Source organism: Trifolium pratense, linkage group LG2 (genome assembly GCF_020283565.1).
Source record: "Trifolium pratense cultivar HEN17-A07 linkage group LG2, ARS_RC_1.1, whole genome shotgun sequence".
Taxonomy (NCBI): domain Eukaryota; kingdom Viridiplantae; phylum Streptophyta; class Magnoliopsida; order Fabales; family Fabaceae; genus Trifolium; species Trifolium pratense.
In genome coordinates, this window is record NC_060060.1 from 26,016,293 (window position 1) to 26,036,874 (window position 20,582).

The 20,582-nt window shown below is 33.7% G+C and overlaps 2 long non-coding RNA genes across 4 annotated transcripts; both read right to left on the reverse strand.

Moving 5' to 3' along the window:
- Nucleotides 1–2,549: 2,549 nt before the first annotated feature.
- LOC123911590 lies at nt 2,550–5,518 on the reverse strand. 3 transcript variants are annotated; one of them, XR_006810582.1, is made up of 4 exons: nt 5,006–5,518; nt 3,550–4,156; nt 2,987–3,466; nt 2,550–2,894 (listed from the first exon to the last, which is right to left on the reverse strand). It is a non-coding gene; the product is annotated as an uncharacterized LOC123911590 (long non-coding RNA). The 3 variants fall into 3 exon arrangements; XR_006810581.1 differs by having other exon boundaries at nt 3,364–3,466; nt 5,006–5,508; XR_006810580.1 differs by lacking the exon at nt 2,550–2,894 and having other exon boundaries at nt 2,917–3,466; nt 5,006–5,508.
- Nucleotides 5,519–17,293: 11,775 nt separating this feature from the next.
- Nucleotides 17,294–17,745, reverse strand: LOC123911591. Its single transcript, XR_006810583.1, has 2 exons — nt 17,565–17,745; nt 17,294–17,454 (listed from the first exon to the last, which is right to left on the reverse strand). It is a non-coding gene; the product is annotated as an uncharacterized LOC123911591 (long non-coding RNA).
- Nucleotides 17,746–20,582: the final 2,837 nt, after the last annotated feature.

The window sequence follows — 20,582 nt, forward strand, 5'->3', positions numbered from 1 at the left end:
CCTTGCTCAGTTTCATCTTTAACTAGCTTGCAACCAGGAACTATAGGGCTATTCACTTGATTACAATGTTCCATTCCAAACCTAGACAAGATTTCTGCTGCATATTTCTGCTGAGTGATGAAAATTCCATTGCTATCTTGATTAACTTCCACACCAAGAAAGAATCTCATTTTTCCCAAATCTGTCATAGCAAACCTTTTCTTCATAGATGACTTAAATTCATCCATCAATTTTTGATTGTTTCCAGTGTAGATCAAATCATCTACATACAAACTCACCAACAAAATCTCATTCTTCATACCATATTTGACAAATAAGGTATGCTCATATGGACATTTCTCAAATTTCTCTGCACTGAAATAAGACTCAATTTTGCTGTACCAAGCCCTTGGAGCTTGCTTCAATCCATACAAGGCCTTCTTCAATCTATACACCATGGACTTATCCTTGCTGATATACCCTAATGGCTGACTCACATAGATGTTCTCAGTTAATTCACCATGTAAGAAAGCAGATTTAACATCTAATTGAAAAATCTTCCATCCATTATTAGCTGCAAATGCTAGAATGGATCTGATAGTGTCCCATCTTGCAACTGGTGCAAAGACTTCATGATAGTCTATGCCATGCTTCTGTGTGTATCCCTTAGCCACCAATCTTGCTTTGTACTTATCAATTTCTCCCTTCTCATTATACTTTGTCTTATATATCCACTTCACACCAATGGAGTTACAACCAGCTGGTAGAGTAGTGAGCTCCCAGGTATCATTATTCTTGATTGACTCCATTTCAACATCCATTGCCTGTCTCCAAACTTCATGTTTCACTGCTTCATTGTAAGTAATTGGATCATTGTTAGTGTTGATCACTGCAAGATTGTGCAGTTCCAACTCATCTTCATCAATTTCTGCAGCTTGACCAATTACATAGTCATTCAATCTTACAGATGGTTTTCTTATCCTTGGGCCAAGAGGAGAACTTCTCTCAGCTTCACTATCACTAGATGTTTCACTTACCACATTTTCATTGTTGATAGCTGTAGCTTGTTCATTAGTATCAACTGGATTCTCAGCAATACTTCCATCTGATGACTCAATCTCTTCCCAGTCATTGTCATTTCTAGCTGGTTTCTTTGGCTTATTCCAATTCCAGCTCTTTGATTCTTCAAAGATCACATCTCTACTGATTATGATTTTATTTTCAATAGGGTCATAAAGCTTATATGCTTTAGACTCTTCACTAACACCAAGCAAAACACACTTTTTGCTCTTGTCATCTAACTTCTTTCTTTGACTGTCATGAATATGCACATGAGCCACACATCCAAAAACTTTAAAATGATGCACAGATGGCTTCCTCCCACTCCATGCTTCCTCTGGTGTCATATCTTTCACACTAAGTGTAGGACTCCTGTTCATCACATAAGTTGCCCATTTAATTGCCTCAGGCCAAAATCTCTTTGGGACACTTCTTGCATGAATCATACTTCTAACAATGTTCAGCAATGTTCTATTTTTCCTCTCAGATACTCCATTTTGCTGTGGAGTATAAGCTGCAGTCAGTTGCCTTTTAATCCCTTCCTTACTGCAGAAGTCACTAAAGGCATTAGAGGTATATTCACCACCTCTATCTGTCCTAAGACATTGTATAGCACATTTAGCTTCTTTCTCAACAAGGGCCTTAAAAGATTTAAAACAGTCAAGAGCAAGAGATTTTTCTTTTAACACATATATCCAGGTTTTTCTGCTGAAATCATCTGTGAATGTTATGAAGTACCTGCTTCCTCCATTTGATTGAGGAGTACACTAGTGCAGAAAGGAGATACAACTACTGGCCAAACAGACTTTCTACTACTGGCTGCGGCCAGTAGTAAATGCAGTCGACGTTGTAAGTACAACTTTCCACGTCGGGTATTTTTATACCCGTCGTGGTATGTGTAGTTTCTTCTGTAATTATTATTTAATATTATGGGGATTCCACGTCGGTTTTTACAAATACCCGTAGTGGTATGTATGAGATTCCACTACGGGTATTTACAATATCCGTAGTGGTATGTATGGTTTCCTGTTTTTTTTTTTTTTAAGAATTGGGGATTCCACTACGGGTATTTATAAATACCCGTAGTGGTATGTATGAGATTCCACTACGGGTATTTACACATATCCGTAGTGGTATGTATGGTTTCCAGTTTTTTTTTTTTTAAGAATTGGGGATTCCACTACGGGTATTTACGCATACCCGTAGTGGTATGTATGGTTTCCTGTTTTTTTTTTTTAGAATTGAGGATTCCACTACGGGTTATTACTCTTACCCGTAGTGGTATGTGTAGTTTTCACTACTGATTGTTATAAATATCAGTAGTGGTATGTTAGTTTTATTTATTTTTTTTTTTTTTCGTTTTTTTGTAGCTTCCTGTGCTGCATGTTTTGTAACATGTTTAAGACCAAATTTCATCACAGACCCCAAAGAATGAGCCATTGCTGCTAGTGCTAAAGCTATATGTTAAAAATCAGTTGCAGTAGCAACCAATAACCACAACAACTTAGAAGTAGGGGTAAATCCAAAAAACACAAAGAACAAATTAAAGAAGTAATATATCCATGATACATGACTTTTGAATAATTTAAGCAATTTTTTCAATCATCGCAGTTGAAAAAACTATCCGTATAACATATAACCTTAGTTGTAAAACTAGGCATTATAACTCTAATGTAACCTTGTAAAGAACCAGCCATAAGGCTGGCCACCAAATAAGCCACACCCCATTCCCTTCCTACTACAATACATTGAATATCCTATTCCCAATTTTCCAGACTGCATTCCTCTTTCCAATGAAATTCGTAACTGAATTTAGTATATGAGCAGCTCAATTAAACTGAACATGTTTCAATGCCCTGCAAGATAGAAACCAATGCAGACTTCAGAATTATAGTCCCATAAACCAGCAGGAACCACCGGAGCAATGAACCAAGATGTAGACAGTAACCAGAAAATGCAACACAGCTTCATTTTGAAGTGTGACTGTGTGAATGTGATGCCAAACACAGTAACCAGAAAATGTAACACAGCTTCATTTTGAAGAATGTGATGGAATTATATTATATATGCAACTGAGCATTGAAAACTGCATATAAAATTTGCAGAAAACACAAACAAATAATGTAAGGAATATTTTAAGTATATCTCATATTCACGTGAACTGATCAACCGAACTTAATCAAATCAAATATAATGGATTTATTGGATTCTAATTTTAGAAAAAACACTATAAATCAAATTAATCCGTGTGTCCGTGCTGTGACGAAAACCTCTCCGAAAAATCAGATGCATTAAAATTAAATAATTAACTATTCTATAACTCACCAGATAAATCTTAACCCTCCAATAACTCCAAAAAATATGTTGACCAACGTAGTCGCAATTCATACATCTCGTCAGCTGTTAACTCACTTGGGTCATTAAATACCTACAATAAGTAAATAATAATATAAAACTATTCTTGACTCGGTTATAAAAAATTATTGATGTATAAAAAATAAAAATTATTACCTCCATCCAAGACTCAGTTATCTTAGCAGTGACAATGTCCAACATATTTTTCATTACATAGTATCCACAGTCATTTGTATTATATTGTTTCCTCCCCTACAAATGGATGACATAATTATATATAGTAACATTTGTATTAAGAGACATGACTATGGAATTTTAAGTTGTAATCAGCAGTCTCAGCCCAAAAATATAACATTGTATTAAAATAACAAATAAGCAAGTTGATATGAAAACACCAAGCCGTATGAATGATTTAAAAGGGAAAAAACCATCAAACGATCAAATCATGAAGGACAATTTATTTGCTTCATTAGGAAAGAACGTCAAGTTGTTTTAGAAGAGTGATATATCTTTGACTTAAAACAGAACCAAGAGGGGAAAAAATCCAAGGTTCAACAAAGACAGTGATCAAAAGGAAACTGAAAAAAGAAAAAGAAAATGTGAGACGTTCTCTGACCTTCGCCAATCTGAAAGGGCAGAATCCATTCCCATTTTCTTTGTATTAAGCTCCGTTGTCATAAAGTACTTTCAGTATATAAATTTATTTGCAAAATTTCCAATAGAACCAGCTTTTCAAATATAGAAAAGAATCCTAAAGATGTTCCTGCATGAAATTTAAACATAACAACCACTTCAAGACTTAAGCAAGGAAGTAAAAATTAGATAACAGCTCTTGTCTGGAGCATAATTACCAGCGTGGGTGCGTGCGCGCGCTCGCGCACACACACACACACTATGCTACACTACATTCAAGAAGACTTCAACTATTGAATCAGGATAACTTCATAATCAACCCACCTGGGCTCAAATTGTGTACAAAACAAATTCACACATTGTTTTAAATCTGAGATTTATGATTATGATACTTCACAAAAATATAAGTATAGTATTGGAAAAAATAAATTTAAAAAAAACACACCAAGGTTTATGCAGAGAAAGAAAATCAATTAGCCTGCATGATACTCACATCAGAAAACAAAACACAAAAATAAAACAATAAGACATACAATTAGATCGAAGATTATAACAGTTTCCTGAAATTCTACCATGAGAGTAAAACATAAACATAGAGTACAAATCCTCAGCAGCAAATCTAGTAAATTTAAATTCATAATCAGTAACATAGATTCAGCGCATACCCTCATAACTCATTAATATATCAATCATATACAAATGAATCCACTAACTCAAAAACCATATACTAAAATCCTGAAAACTCATCAAGCCACAGTTACATATACATATATCAGCAGAACCAACCAAAAACATCACAAAGATAGCAAAAACAGTTCAAAAACCAGCTAATTCTAACTCAAATAATAAACAAAAGAAAAAACGATACAGAAAACAACAAGAGCTAGCGAATGAAAACGAATGAAAACCCAAGCGAATGAAAACGAATGAACAAGAATGAAAACGAATGAAATTTGGAGGAAGTTTGATTTATTCATACCTTTACCGAATGAAAACGAAGAAATTTGGAGGCGATTCAAGCGTTCTGCAGGGTCGGCCGTCTAGGGTTTGGAGAATGAAACCGAATGAAATTGGAGATTGGAGAATGGAGAGATTGGAGAATGATTGGGATTTGGCGAATGGGAGGAACGATTGGGACGATTTGAGGAACGATTGGAGGTTTAGAGTTTGCAGTGGGACGATTGGAGGTTTGAGGAACTTGGAACGCGTATGAACAAATTAGGGATAATTGGGAATGAATGAGAATATGAAAAAATTAATAACACTAATAGGGATTCCACTACGGGTGAATCCTAGATCGGTAGTGAAACACAATTAAAACAAATTTTAATGTAATTACAACATTGCCACCGTGTCTACTTTTCACTACGGATTTAAGAAAGCCAGTAGTGAAATCCCTTGTCTCTGAACTTTTCACTACCGATATTAAAGTATCAGTAGTGGAATCCTTTGGTCAAATGTATTTCACTACTGGTATTCACATACCAGTAGTGGTATCTCTAAACCAAAAGTCATTTTTCTACTAGTGGTAATAGGGCCACAAATGTCTGAATGAATCAGTTCTAATCTTGCAGATGCTCTCCAATTGGCTTGTTTTGGAATAGAGTCTCTGGATTGCTTACCAGCCAAGCAATCAACACAATTATCTTCTATTTCTTCAAGGTCTGGTAGTCCCTTCACCATCTGTTTTTTGGATAGAGTATTCAATCCCTTGAAGTGCAAGTGACCATACCTTCCATGCCACAACACAGTTGATTCTTGCTTTGCAGACATCAAACATCTAGGGTTGATAACAGTTGCAGAAATCACATACATTCTATTGCTAGACATAGCAGTAGTGAACAGCAAACCCTTTTCTTCATGATAAATCTTGCAAGAATCATCTTTAAAGATAACTGTGACTCTCTTTTGCTGCAATTGTCCTATGCTAATGAGATTGGTTTTCAAGCCAGGAACAAAATACACATTGGTAATGACATGAACAAGATCATTAATCTTTAGCCTCACACTACCTTTTCCCATCACAGCCATTCTTGAATCATCACCAAGTTTGACTGAATCTCTATAACTATCATCAAAATCAATGAACCAATCTTGATGACCTATCATGTGATTACTACACCCAGAATCAAGATACCATGGTTCAATAGCATTAACTTTTGATTCTTGATTAGTTCTAGACATAAGCAGCATTTCTTCTACACTATTGTATTCAGCATAGTGAACATTACCTTCATACTCAGGGCATTCACTCTGATAGTGTCCAAGCTTGTGGCATTTGAAGCATTCAACAAACTCTTTGTTTTGCCTTCCTCTGCCACGACCTCTACCACCATTGTTTCTTCCTCTCCCTCTACCAGCTCCTTTCTCAGGATTGGAGATTTTCAAAGCTTGTTCATCTGTAATTTCAGTCTGTCTCTTCATCCTTTGTTCTTGCACAATCAAACTACTCTGCAAGCTATCAATGGACATAGCTGTAACATCATTTGATTCCTCTATGGAGCAAACCACATAATTGAATTTTGAAGACATAGATCGCAAGATCTTTTCAACAACTTCAACTTCTTGCAGAGTTTGGCCCTGTGCACTCATGCGATTTGCAATAGCAAGAGTTCTTGAAAAGTACTGTTCTACAGATTCATTATCCTTCATTTCAAGAATTTCAAATTCACGTTTCAATGCTTGCAGGTGAGCACGTTTCACCTTCGTGGATCCTTGGTACTTGCGTTTCATAGCATCCCAAATGTCTTTGGATGTGGTGCGAACAAGAATCGTTTCCATAATGGAACGATCAATAGATTGAAAGAGGTAGTTCTTTACCTTCAAGTCTTTCAATTTGAGCGCTTCAATTGCTTGCAATTGTTCAGCTGTAGCATCAGGTGGCGCCGCCGTGATGCCTGGTTCAATTAAGCCCCAAAGTTCCTTCGATCGAATGAGATTCTCCATTAGCATAGCCCAATGTTCATAATAGCCATCAAATTTAGGAACTTTTGTGTGATTGTACTTCGTTTCTTCCGCCATTGATGAAAAGAAGAAGCTTCAGATGAGGAAGAAAGAAGAAGAATCGTAACAGAAAACGGTTGCAAAAGTGGTTGTAGCTGATTTTGGTTAGAAATTGCAATTTCTCTCTCCTCAGGTCCCTAGAGTAGAGAACCTGATACCAATTGTTGTTTTTAGGGGTAATCAGCTCGTCTTATTCATTGATCAAGAGGCCTTTTATAGGCAAAGTACAATAGCTTGCAGTCCAAGCCAACCAGTTGGCTGTGCAAGCCTGCAGGCAAGGCAAGGCAGGCCAGGCTTAGGCGCGCGCGCACATCTGCAGGCCAGCAGGCATGGCTTAGGCTTAGGCTGCAGCCAATTTCTTATCATACAAGCTAACCATTCCTAACACAATGCACTTAATGTCATAAAATACCTCCGAATTTTCTGAACAATCGGCATCAGTTTCACATTCACGGTGTGCTGTAAAGGAAAAGATCATAAAATAATAATGTTACAAAAACATGATAAAGAAGCGAAGACGAAATATGAAGGATGAAAAAATAACTTACGACCACGAACTGCCATTCCAACATGAAAAAAGGAAAGAATTAAATAGAATGATTGCATAAACAAACTTATAAATTTTATCCATGATTTTTCTGTTTGAATGTAAATAAGTTAGATCTCTTTATAGTGCGTAAAGTTCAGGATTTCTTAAAAATAATTAAATAGATTTTATCACTTATGAAATTGTAAAAACTCTTCATAAAATTATAATCATTATTAAACATCTCTTAAGTATATCGGTGTGTTTTGTTTGTCCTTTTAGCATATATGGTAAGGAGGTCACAAAACAAGTTGCTAATCATTAAATTTATTCATTTTTAACTAAATTTTAATTACTTTTATAAAAACCTTTCATGATAGTAAAGGGAATTTTTATCTTTTTTTGAACCATGGTAAAGTTTCTGTTTTTGTCAGATAGCTTAGTGGTTAGAAATTTCATCTTTCAGGTGGATAAGTTCAGTGTTCGAATTCTGATCTCTGCATATAAAATTTGATATCCTTACCAACTAAGTTAAACTCTCATGGAATTTAACCATGGTAAGATTATTTTTGTTAGAATAATGCATGATTGAGGTGCACACATATTTAAACACAACTAGAGTATATTGTAGTATCAATTTTATATTTTTTTAATAAAATCATCGAATTATTTTTTTTTCAAAGCAAAGAGCACTAGACATAAGGGGATAAAGAAGATTTCACCTTCATTTTTAGCTTATATCTCCTAGGGCCCGTTTGGCGTGCATGATAGAATAGTGATATAATATGATATAAAACAGGATAAGGATATAATAAGATATCAGCTGGATAACAGTTATTCTCAGTTATTCTATCTTGTGTTTGGTGCAAATAAGATAATAAACATGATAACTATTATACCATGTTTTTAATACATACTTGCTCATAATAATATGATAAGATATATAATATATTTAAATGACAAAATTACCCTTGTAAAACAATTTTATTTTTTTAAAATTATTTTGTAACAATTTGAATTTTATAAATACAAAATATAAATAAGTAATCAAATAATTTTATTTAATTTTAAATAAAAATCATGAGAAAATAAACAAATTAATTTTTTTTATATGAATCATGATCAAATAAATAACTCAATTATACATGTTAGATAAACTAAATAATATATGATATATCTCATACGTAACTGATGACTCTTTTGCAAGTGTACAAAATCGTTCAAGTAATAAAGTAGTAAGTAAGATCGTCTCCAGGGATTGTGTATGCAACAATTCAATTATTAATAAATTAGGATTAAAACAATAGAAGTGGGGGGTTTTCAAGTTTGTTTGTATCAAGAGCATAAAAGAACAATAAAAGAAACACTACAAGATAAAAGGATAGTTAGGTTGTTTCGAATCCCTTCCCTTTCCCTACTTGGTAATTTGTTATTATATTTCACAATTCAAATTAAGTCTCGTTCATCACGACGAATTAACCCTTAAGTAGTAATAATCACTCTCGTGTCTTATTACCCTAATTACTATTAACAACTCCCTAATCCCTTAGGTGAGATGAGTAATTATGAAAGCATTAAAGAACGTTAATTCAAAAGTCACAACCGTACGTATCCCTACAATAACCCTGTTGAATAATTATCATCAATTTCACTAATACGTATACTAATGAAAAGCATTAAACATAGATGATAATTAAATAATGGCTTAACTACACCTTTGGTCCCTTACGTTTATTTTAGGTTTCAATTTGGTCCCTTACGTTTAAAAAGAATCAATTTGGTCCCTTACGTTTTCATTAGGTTTCAATTTAATCCTTACCGTTAGTTTTGTCACTAACACCGTTTGAACTATACATGTGTCACTGTGTCAAAGTGTCCACGTGTCAGTCCACATATGTGAATTGACTGCCACATGTGACAAAATTGATGGAAAGGACTAAATTGAAACCTAATGGAAACGTAATGGACCAAATTGAAACTTAAAATAAACGTAAGGGGCCAAATTTGTAGTTAAGCCTTAAATAATTAATAAAGAAGGAATTGCAATAATATAATAACCAATTACATGATCAAGTAGTTTGAGGGAAGTTCATCTACTAAACCCAACCTAAGGAAATTAGTTACTCAAAAGCATAATTATAACAAAAGAGTTAAAGAATTACACATACGAAATAACCTTGTTGAAGCTCGAGGAAAACTACTCCCGATGATGGGAGATTGCCTTCCTAGAGAGCTTTTGGCTTTCCTTCCTTCTCCTCCTTTGCTCCTTAGAGACTTGTAGTTCTCTATGAATCAATAATTGTGAAAGAGGAGAGCTCTATTTATAACTTTTTGGAATTGGGCTTCAAGGAATATTGTGGTACGATGGATGCATCGTGTGGCCATCGTGGCACGATGGAAAAGATTTGTTCCAAATAAATTGCAGATTTTGTTCTTTTCTTGGTGGCCAAGTTTCCTTCTTATCGCAGCCACGATGTAATCCATCATAGTCGTAGCTACGATATCTTCAGTAATTTTATTTTTGCTCCAACATGAAAGTTGTAACGCTTTGTCTTAGCTTTCCAACGCATGGCCACGGGCCTCGATCCGATATTCGTAGCTTTGGTTATGCTGTTTTTGGTACGATGTGGTATATCTAGCCATTTTCTTCTGTTTTTGCTACTTTTTGTGTATTTTCTTCAACTCTTGCTTTTTGGTCAAGTAACTTCATTCCTAAGGTATTTTTCATGCCTTGGCTATCAACAGACTACTAAAACTACTAAAAACTAACCTAAAATACTGCTAAAAACATCATATAATTTACTGACATCAGTAACTAATAAAACTACCATTGCAAAAGAATTATATTTAATTTGTTATAAAATTTAAATTAATATCCCTATTTTGCAATTTTTTTAATAATTATTTTACTTTAAAATATTGTAATTCTAGAAGAATTTTGATTTTTTTTTATAAATTAAGAGCATCTAGATATCAGGGTAGGGATGTACGGCTAACCTTTATTGGCATATCTATCATTCCCCATCCTCCATCTATCGATTATATTATTATTAAAAAAATAAAATAAAATAAAATATATACAAAAACTGGGCGACATAGACCTAACACAGTGCGTCCACACAAAAGCTTGTAGGATAATGGAATATACCAACTTCTAGTTGAAGTAGCAAAGTTTTTCATAAGAAAGGGGGGATTGAATTGTGAACCTATTAAAATTTACCTTTTAAAAATATAACTCAACAGAAAGCGTTAGAATGATCTCAGAGTGATCTAGTTAGCAGTAAAACAAATTCAAAGTGAATTGTGTGCTTAGTGTTTGCAGAAAATAAAAGATAAGGGAAGAGAGAGTCAACACACAATAATTATACTGGTTCACCCCCTAATAGTATGGGTTACGTCCAGTCCCTCACGCTCCGTGAGTATCCACTATAATCTTGAGATACTAGTAATCTCAAATTACAAACCTTCTTGATCTAAACCAAGTTCAATAACCTTAAGCCCTACAAGCTTAATATCTACCTCAGTCCTACAAACTAAGGTGTTACTCAATCAATAGTTACGTATTGACTTGAGCCAAACTTTTACAATGAATTGTTCGGATCACAAGCTTTCAAATGAAGAGAAAATCAAGTTGAGAAGCTAATAGAAGAATACACTCAGTTCACTCAATGATATATTGATCCAAGTATGTGATGTTAGAGAGCTGGAGTGAGAGTGGAAGAGTTTAATGACTTGGTCGAAAAAGACAAGTGTAGATGTTGAAATTTGTAGTTGAAACTCTTGAATCTTCAAAGCACCCAAGTGTGCTATTTATAGATGTTATTTGTCCTTTGTTCCGTGGTCTCCAAGCAGGTTGGAGTGTTGCCAAAGACTAGCCGTTAGTCCTTTAAAAGATCAGATCAAATATTATTCAAATAATATTTGAGAAAGAAGATGCTTCTTGAGAACATTCTTAGAATGATGATGTCATGAGGAGCGTGAGGTTGAGCATCTTTGAGCTGTATGAACTTGTTCTCCAAGAACAAGCACTGTTGAAGCCTTGGAAGAACAATTACAACAGCTGGATACAGCTGGAGAGAATCTTTCGATCAAGAGCAGAAAGTCTGCTTGATTCTGGAACGTTCTTAGATCGTTCTCCCAGAGTATTTTCTGATTCTTGGCCTAGATCAAATAGAGAGATGTGCATTGCTTGTTTTGATTTCGTGGGCCTCAAGATATTCATGATGATCATATGATGATAGCTGGTCTTCTTATCTTTTTACTATTCATGTGTACTTGTAAAAGTACAAGTAGCTTTCCATTGTAGATCAAGATCATAGAGAAATATATTTTATGAAGTCCTTTGAGAAGTACCATTTCAAACTTGTTGTCTCCTTTTCATTGGTTCATAAATGTCTTCAAATAATCTCTGAATAGAGCATGTGAGCTTGAGAAATAAATTGTCAAAGACATGTTCATGTTTATTCCTTAAACACGACCAAATAGGAAGCTTTCTTTTGCTATCATTTAATCCTTGCTTTAAATGACTTATATCCTGTAGAGATTTTCTTCAATAAAGTCTTTTGCAAAAGTGCTTATTTGTCTTTTGTTCAGATGATATCAATTAAGTGCTTATTGTTGATGTATAGCTTTGCACGTGAGAAAAACTGCAGACTGGAGAATGTTCTTTGATCATTCTAATAAACTTGCAGTTTTCAATCAATTTAAATGTAGTGATATATAATGAATGAGCTTTTGTTTCTGTCTATATTAATCACTCAAGAGCACTTGTTAGATCACAAAAAGATCATAATTCACTTAAAATATAATAAAGATGTTTGTTATCTTTAAAACATCAAATTAGGATTTTGCCTCAACACTAGTTAATCCTAAGAGACAAACAAGAAGCCCTAGATAATCGTGGCGAATGAACCTCCTTCAACACAAAAACAGTTTACGTACCCACTACTCCCTGCGGCATGCAGCAAGCGATGTTGCTTTTTCAAGCAATACAGTCCGAAGTCAATGAATGACACGAATATTGTGATATCAGAAGCACAATGGGAAAAACCCTTTTTTTCTTTTTTCAATCAACTTCATTTTTGTTCCAAACATCATATTCTCAAGTTATTCAATGGCCTAAAGAATCTGATATATAGACATACAATGGCTAGCTATTGGCTTTGGTGCAAATATACACTATAGAAGCACGCAATCAATTTTAACATCACTTACTCAGGTCATTATTTTATTTTATTTTTCGACCGCAAATGTGAAGACTAAAAACAGATGCCAATAGTTATAGACATACATAAACAAACCCACACAATTTTCATTTTTAGTTATAGACATACTTAAAGAAACACAATTTTTATTTTTAAAATTAATAATGATAATTTTCGAATAACACGGCACAAACAAAAATAATACAAAACCTTTTAGAAACTCAAACTCAAGATTACTAGTTTGAAAAATCATATAATCGACACACACTCACAATTTAAACACAAGATCAATAATCGTGAGGTTTAATAATTAGAAAATATGTACTTGTCTCTTGTGGATGACTTCAAGGGAGGAAGAGTTTAGAACTTACAAAGAAATCGACAGCACATGCTCTGGTTTCTTGTGCTGACAAACCCCCACATTTTTAAGTCGTGCAGAATAGAGAAAACAAAGACAATACTGTCGGTGTGCCGGTACCTGTGGGAGAAGTGGTAACTATCAACTTCAACCTTATTGCCGTTTTTGTAACCATCTTCATCCATAATTCCTTAGATTGTTGGAGTGGATGGCTGGAAACTAATTAATCGGAGACGTGTAATCACTGAACTAAGGAATTATTCGCAAATATTGCGCAACTCCTCCAAAATACAACCGGTTCTTCTCGATGATAAACATACCGAGGCTATCAACACACGAGAATATCAACAAGGTAAGTAACTCAAACATTGTATAGAAAATATATTTTAGGCAAAATTACACCACAGGTCCTTTATCTTATTTTTTTGTAACACTTTGGTCCTTTATCTTTTTTTGTAACATTTTGGTCCTTTATCTTTTATTTGTAACACTTTAGTCCTTTATTTTTTTTTATTTGTAACATTTTAGTCCCTTTTTTTGTAACAATTTGGTCCTTTATCTTTTTTTATTTGTAACACTTTGGTCCTTTATTTTTTATAAATAAATAAGATAAGGATCAAAGTGTTACGAAAAAAAAAGATAAAGGACCAAAATGTTACAAAAAAAAATAAAGGACCAAAGTGTTACAAAAAAATAAGATAAAGGACCTGTAGTGTAATTTTACCTATATTTTATATTGCTATGAAACAGTCATGGAAGTGAATTTTATCTATACATACAGTTTCTTCCACATTCATCTTTTACCAAAACCCATGACCATATATATTGCCCTGTTTAATTCTATGCTTAGTTCCCTAAATTAAAGCAAAACATGTAATCATTTGATATTAGTGTTACAATAAAATAGGGAATCCCATGTGAAAAGACCAGGCACAAGTTCTTGAAGAAACTTCATTCTTTCACCTATCTTTTCCCTCCTCACCTGCAATGTGTATATAATACTTCAAAATTCATCTTCGAAAACCTTAATTTTAATCACAGATAGTTTTTCACAATATCTTAGCCTCTCTGCAAGGCTATGACTGTTTGTTGCTTGGCCCCGTGGAGCCCTAACATGTATGTATTCTTCCTTAGCTGGATCAGAAGATTGAGAGCCCTGTTTGGCATTCTTTCCGGAAGCCTTAGTTTGCTCTCCTTTCTGCTGATTCTCGGCATTGTCCGTTGCACCTTCACTTTTTAATTCTCGATCTCCCACGGCTTTATCATTATTAGGATCCTGCAGAAATTAAAGTTGATAGGGATATCACATGTATTATGCAGAGAAGTCGGGGTTCGAACCCAGAACACTCCACTTATTCAAATGTTGAATTTCAAGGCACTACGCTACTGGAAAAAAAATATAAAGCATATAACTACTTTGGCCACATGTAACTATTAATAATGCTCAAATATTTGTTTTTGAAGAAGCTAAATTAGCCCACCCAAATTGGCGCCAGAGAGAATCGAACCTCAGATCTCAAGAGGAGCACACTCCCAAGTCCCAAGCCAATACCAATGCACCAACCCAAGTGGGTTAATAATGCTCAAATATTAAAACCATAACACCAAGACATCATTAAGAAATCATCACATATTATTAGAATATCATTTAGAAAAATGCTAAGGAGTCTCTCCGAAATATTTTTTATGAATCTTAAATAGTACTCTCTCTGTCCTAAATATAAGATAAAAGTTACTTTTTAGATTCATTAGAAATTTAATGTATCTAGTCCATATTATGAATTAGATACATTAGATTTCAATGAATCTAAAAAGTAAACTTTCTCTTATATTTAGGATCAGAGGGAGTAATTTTTTTATTTTTTATATAAAAAAAATAGTAATTTTTTATAAAAATATGTGCAATACTATTGTAAATTGAAATATTTAATTTTTTGAATAAATAAATTATTTGAGTGAATTTGTAACCAAAAAAAAAATATTTGAATGAATTCTTAAAGAGTCTCCCGAGAACACGACCCTACAATTTATACAGTAACATTTATTTCATGTACAAATCGGATGGAGACATGGAGTGATACTCTTATCGTTGGAAAAGTTATTCTTACATTTTCTTAGCAGCAGTTACACATTCACAAATATTCACAAATTCAATATTATTTTTTTTTTGTGTTGACTCACTTGTTCTCAGGGGATGAGTGACCCTGTAATCAAGAATTCAGTCGCGAAGTAAGTAAAGTCTAGGCAAGAGTAGTTGCCACCTGGAATCAAACTTTTTTCCCCCGAACAATTCATTCTAGGAGGAGTTTATTAATCACTCGAACTCAATGTCTTACTCCCTCCGGTCCTTAATATAAGAAAGATTTCACTTTTTAGATACATTGAAATATTAATGTATCTAGACAATAATATAGTCTAGATACATGAATATTACAATGTATCTAAAAAGTGCACTTCTTCTTATATTAAGGACCGCATGGAGTAATTCACAACTCAATTTTACTTACACCTAGAGGTCCTACTCAAAGCTTTGGATTTTTGTTAAAAGTGATAATGCAAAGGATAAAGAGGTTCCTTGCATAGCAAGTTAGTTGTGCTTAGGCTATAATTAACTAGCTAATCTGTTTGTAACTAATTAATGTAGGAGTTAGTTATGATTTACTAATTGATCAATAATGTGATTCATATTCTATGTAAGTGTGGATCATAGCAATATAAACTTCAGATTACTGATATAAAGATTTTGATTTCTTTAGTGCTTTCTCTTTTTCCTTTCATGCAGCTTGGGTTCTAGCTTTCACATGGTATCATCGACCGTGATATGAGCTTCACCGATGCCACTGCACAAAAGTTATCAAAATGCATACATTAAACTTCTATGATCATGTTTCCTAATAAAAATATATCAGACCATTGCTCTTGTCACTCATTTGTTAATTGGTGGCAATTATCATTATAGGTTAGAATGCATAATTCTTAGAAGACTTAATTACTAAATTGGTCCCTTAAAGACATTTTTGGTTTCAAATTGGTCCCTTAAAGAAAAAAAGGCTTAAATTGGTCCCTTAAAGACTTTGCCGTTAAACATTTTGGTCCTTTCCGTCCAGAAACTGTTAATTTGTACATGTGGCAAATTGAGTACTTACATGGCTACTTACATGGTTGCTTGCATGGATGCTTACTAGGTAAATCATTTAAGTTAAAAAAAAAACTTAAAGTTAAAATTTAAAAATTAAAAAACGTTTGTTTGTTGTAAAAATTTGGCATTTGTTTGGTGTTTGGCTCCGTCTATTTGTTAACCGGCGAAAACCAAAACGCAAAGAGAAGAGTCACTCACTCAACAAAACAAAACTGGTAGAACAACAACAACAACTTGGTGGTGTTAGCATAAACAAGAAGAAGCAACAACACTCTCTCAGAATCACAAGAAACAAAGCAATGGGTTTCGTCGGTGACACCGTCGATTCTATCAAATCTCTTCAGATCCGTCAGGTCCTCACTCAGGGTGTTAGTCTTGGTCAGTTCCCTTTCTCATTTTCTATCTCAATTCAATCAATTTCAACAAACAAAAAAACTGTCTTTACGTTATCTAACTTCAATTTGAGAGCTACATTCATCTGGGTTTAGTGATAAATTGCTTATCTTTAGGGTGATGATATGTGAGGAAGAAGGCTATGTTAGGTATATTATATTTTTTTTGTCTGTATAATTTTTCATCTTCATCTTCATCCATTCATTTGTTTGTATAATTTTTTTTTTTATTTTAAATTTAAGTTTTTTTTTAACATAAATGATTTACCTACTAAGCATCCATGTAAGCAACCATGTAAGTAGCCACGTAAGCACTCAGTTTGCCACATGTACAAATTAACAGTTTCTGGACGGAAAGGACCAAAATGTTTAACGGCAAAGTCTTTAAGGGACCAATTTGGGCATTTTTTTTCTTGGACCAATTTGAAACCAAAAATGTCTTTAAGGGACCAATTTACTAATTAGGCCTTCATAGAAAGACAGTTATTTTATTTTATTTTTATGAAAGAAAAGACAATTATTTTATTTATCACCTATAATATATGTATTATAATTTATAATTTATTATACACGAGACAAAAGTATGTCACTAAAAAATTTGGCTTAAATGTAATTTGATCTCCTATTTTGCCAAAATTGTAATTTTGGTCCTCAATTTTAAATTGTGCAATTTCAGTCCGTCATTTCATAAAGAGGAAAGTAGAATACATAAACCGGTTCACATTTGTGATCAATGCACTTAATATCATAAAGCATCCCCGCATTTTCTGTACAATCGGCATCACTTTCACATTTATTAATAGGTTCTGTAAATAAAGAGATTATAAATAATGTTACAAAAATATGATAAATATTGGGTATGAATATGAACAAAGAAATTGAAGAAGGAAATTTGAACGATGAAAAAATAATTTACCACAACGAACTGTCATTCCAACATGAAAAAAGGAAAGAAATAGAATGATAGCATAAACAAACTTGTAAATTTCAGCCATGATTTTTCTGTTTGAATGTAAATAAGCTTGATCTCTTTATAATGCGTAAAGTTCATGATATCTTAAAATAAATTATATCGGTGTGTTCTGTTTTAAAAACTCTTCAATTAAATTATAATCATTATATACCATCTCTTAAGTCTATCGGTGTGTTTTGTTTGTCCTTTTAGCATATATAGTAATGAGGTCACAAAAAAGAGTTGATAATCATTAAATTTATTCAACGCTCTCCCTCTCTCTTTCTATGTGCCGGCCCTAGTTTTTCCACTTGAGCTCTCTTGTTCCTCTGCCGATTATTAGGGGGTGGTTCTATGTCTTGACCTAAAATCAACCCCTCTTCATCTTTTTTGTTTGATTTTAATTTAAATAAGTGATTTTCACAAAGTTTTTTAGTTGTTTCTTTTTGTATTTGTGTTGATCGTCGTCCGAGTGCAACGTTTGTGTTGATCGTCGTTCGAGTGCGGCATTTATGTTGATCGTCGTCTGAGTGCGGCGTTTTCAATTATCCGTCTTGTTGCGGTGTTCGTTTGGTTCATATTGAAAGATCATCTTCAATCAATTGCAGATTCCAACAATGATTTGGGTATCAACGTTGTAGATCCGGAAGCATGGATATTTCGGTGACTTTAATCTTACTGTATTATTTGTAGGCATTTTGCCGTTGTATGCTATTAACTTGAATGTGTGAGTTTGTTCACCGAATCATCCTTCTTATTTTTAGCGATGTTGAATTTGTATTTCGATCTGATATACTCTATCAATTATTGGAATGAATGAATATCCTTTTTTTAGTCAACAAAAAAATCAATAAATTTATTCTTTTTTAACTAAATTTTAATTACTTTTATAAAAACCTTTCATGGTAGTAAAAGGAATTTTTATGTTTGTTTGAACCATGGTAAAGTTTTTTTTTTTAACCATGGTAAAAAAAATTAGAGAGTCTAGTGGCTAGGAATTTCATCTTTAAGGTGGATAAATGGGGTGTCCGATGTTCGAACCCCGATCTCTATATATAAAATATAACGTCCTTATCAACTGAGTTAAGCTCATGGGATGAACCATGGTAAGGTTATTTTTGTTAGAATAATGCATATCTCAACACATTTGAAAATGAATCAGGAAACCAAAAGATAGTTAAAAATAATTACATTAATATATAAGAACCCTTGGCAATAGTTAAGAAAATATACACAAAATGTCAGTCCCGAATATATATTTATATATGGGTCAGGATCAAATGACATAAATGTGTCAAACTTAAAAATATGACACCTTCGATAATTCTTTATCAGATAATTGTTTTGCAAAATTGACCGTTGGATTTAAAGATACCATAACATAAATCATATGTATAAAATATAACATTAATCGAAAATGATTTGATACGTCAATGAGATACATCAAAATTAACTCATTTTTTGAATGTTCGTAACACATTAATTTTAATGTATCTCATTTATGTATCAAATAATTTTCTGATTAATGTTATATTTTATATATATGATCTATATTATAGTATCTTTCAATCCAACAGTCAATTTTATAATCTGGTAAAGAATTATCGTAGGTGTCACATAAAAAGTTTGACACCTTGGGGTCATTTGTGTGTGTGTGTGTGTGTGTTTGATGCGTTTTTACTTAATACCGTTAATTTTGATTTGTTTCAATAACATATTAAACTAATTTAGATTTTTATAAAATTTAACATAGATGATCTATACTATATAAACTTTCAATCTAATCAGAGGGCGACGTTATGCATTTTATTTCTGATTTCCATCGGAATAGCAAGTTGACAAAGGGTATTAACTCCACTTTCATTGCTCTGATCGCTAAAATTGATAGTCCCCAACGGCTTGTGGGAAGTCTGTATAAAATCCTGGCGAAGATTTTAGCGAATAGGTTGCGTCTTGTGATTGGTAGTGTAATCTCCGAGTCGCGGTATAGACTGCGTTCGTGAAGGATAGACAAATTCTCGATGGTATTCTCATTGCAAATGAGGTGGTGGATGAGACGCGGAAGTTTAAAAAGGAAGTCATGTTGTTCAAGGTTGATTTTGAGAAAGTCTATGATTCGCTGGACTGGGGGTATCTGGATGACGTTATGGGAAGAATGTTTTTTCCAACCCTGTGGAGGAAGTGGATTAGAGAGTGCGTCTGTACGGCTAAGGCGTCTGTGTTAGTCAACGATAGTCCGACTGATGAATTCCCTCTTCGGCGAGGTCTTAGACAAGGTGTCCCTTTGTTCCCTTTCATTTTTCTTTTGGCTGCTGAGGGTCCTAATGTGCTAATGGAGGTTATGGTAGCGCGTAATTTCTTTACGGGGTACAGTATCGGTGAGCAAGGTTCGATTTCGGTGTTGCATCTTCAGTTTGCGGATGATACTTTACTGCTGGGGATTAAAAGTTGGGCAAATGTTCGGGCTTTGCGAGTTGTTCTTGTGCTTTTGGAGACTATGTCGGGCCTGAAGGTTAATTTTAATAAAAGCATGTTGGTTAGTGTAATTATTCCTGATTCCTGGTTAGGTGAAGGCGAGGGTCGTGATGGTGAGCCAAGGGATTGTTGGTTTGGGGAGAATTGTTGGTTGTCGTTTTGATTATTGTTTTGAAATGTTACTTTTTTTATTAGAATAAGAAAATAAAAAGACTTCATTGCAATTAGACTTTGTTCAAAATTTCAAAATAGTTGAACCGGCCAGTTTGCCTAAACCGCCATTAGAATTTATCGCATCAATTCTCACCGGTTCTTTAATTCATCCGATTCAACACTCAGACCATACCAGTTGCCTCTCCAATTTCCAATTCGATTGGTCTGATGATTCGATCCGATCCGGTTCAATTTTTAAAACACTGTTTTTAAGCACTTATTGTTAGCTGATGTTTTAAGGATTACAATCCGCTTAAAAACCCAAACAATATTGAGGCATTTATGATGTATTTC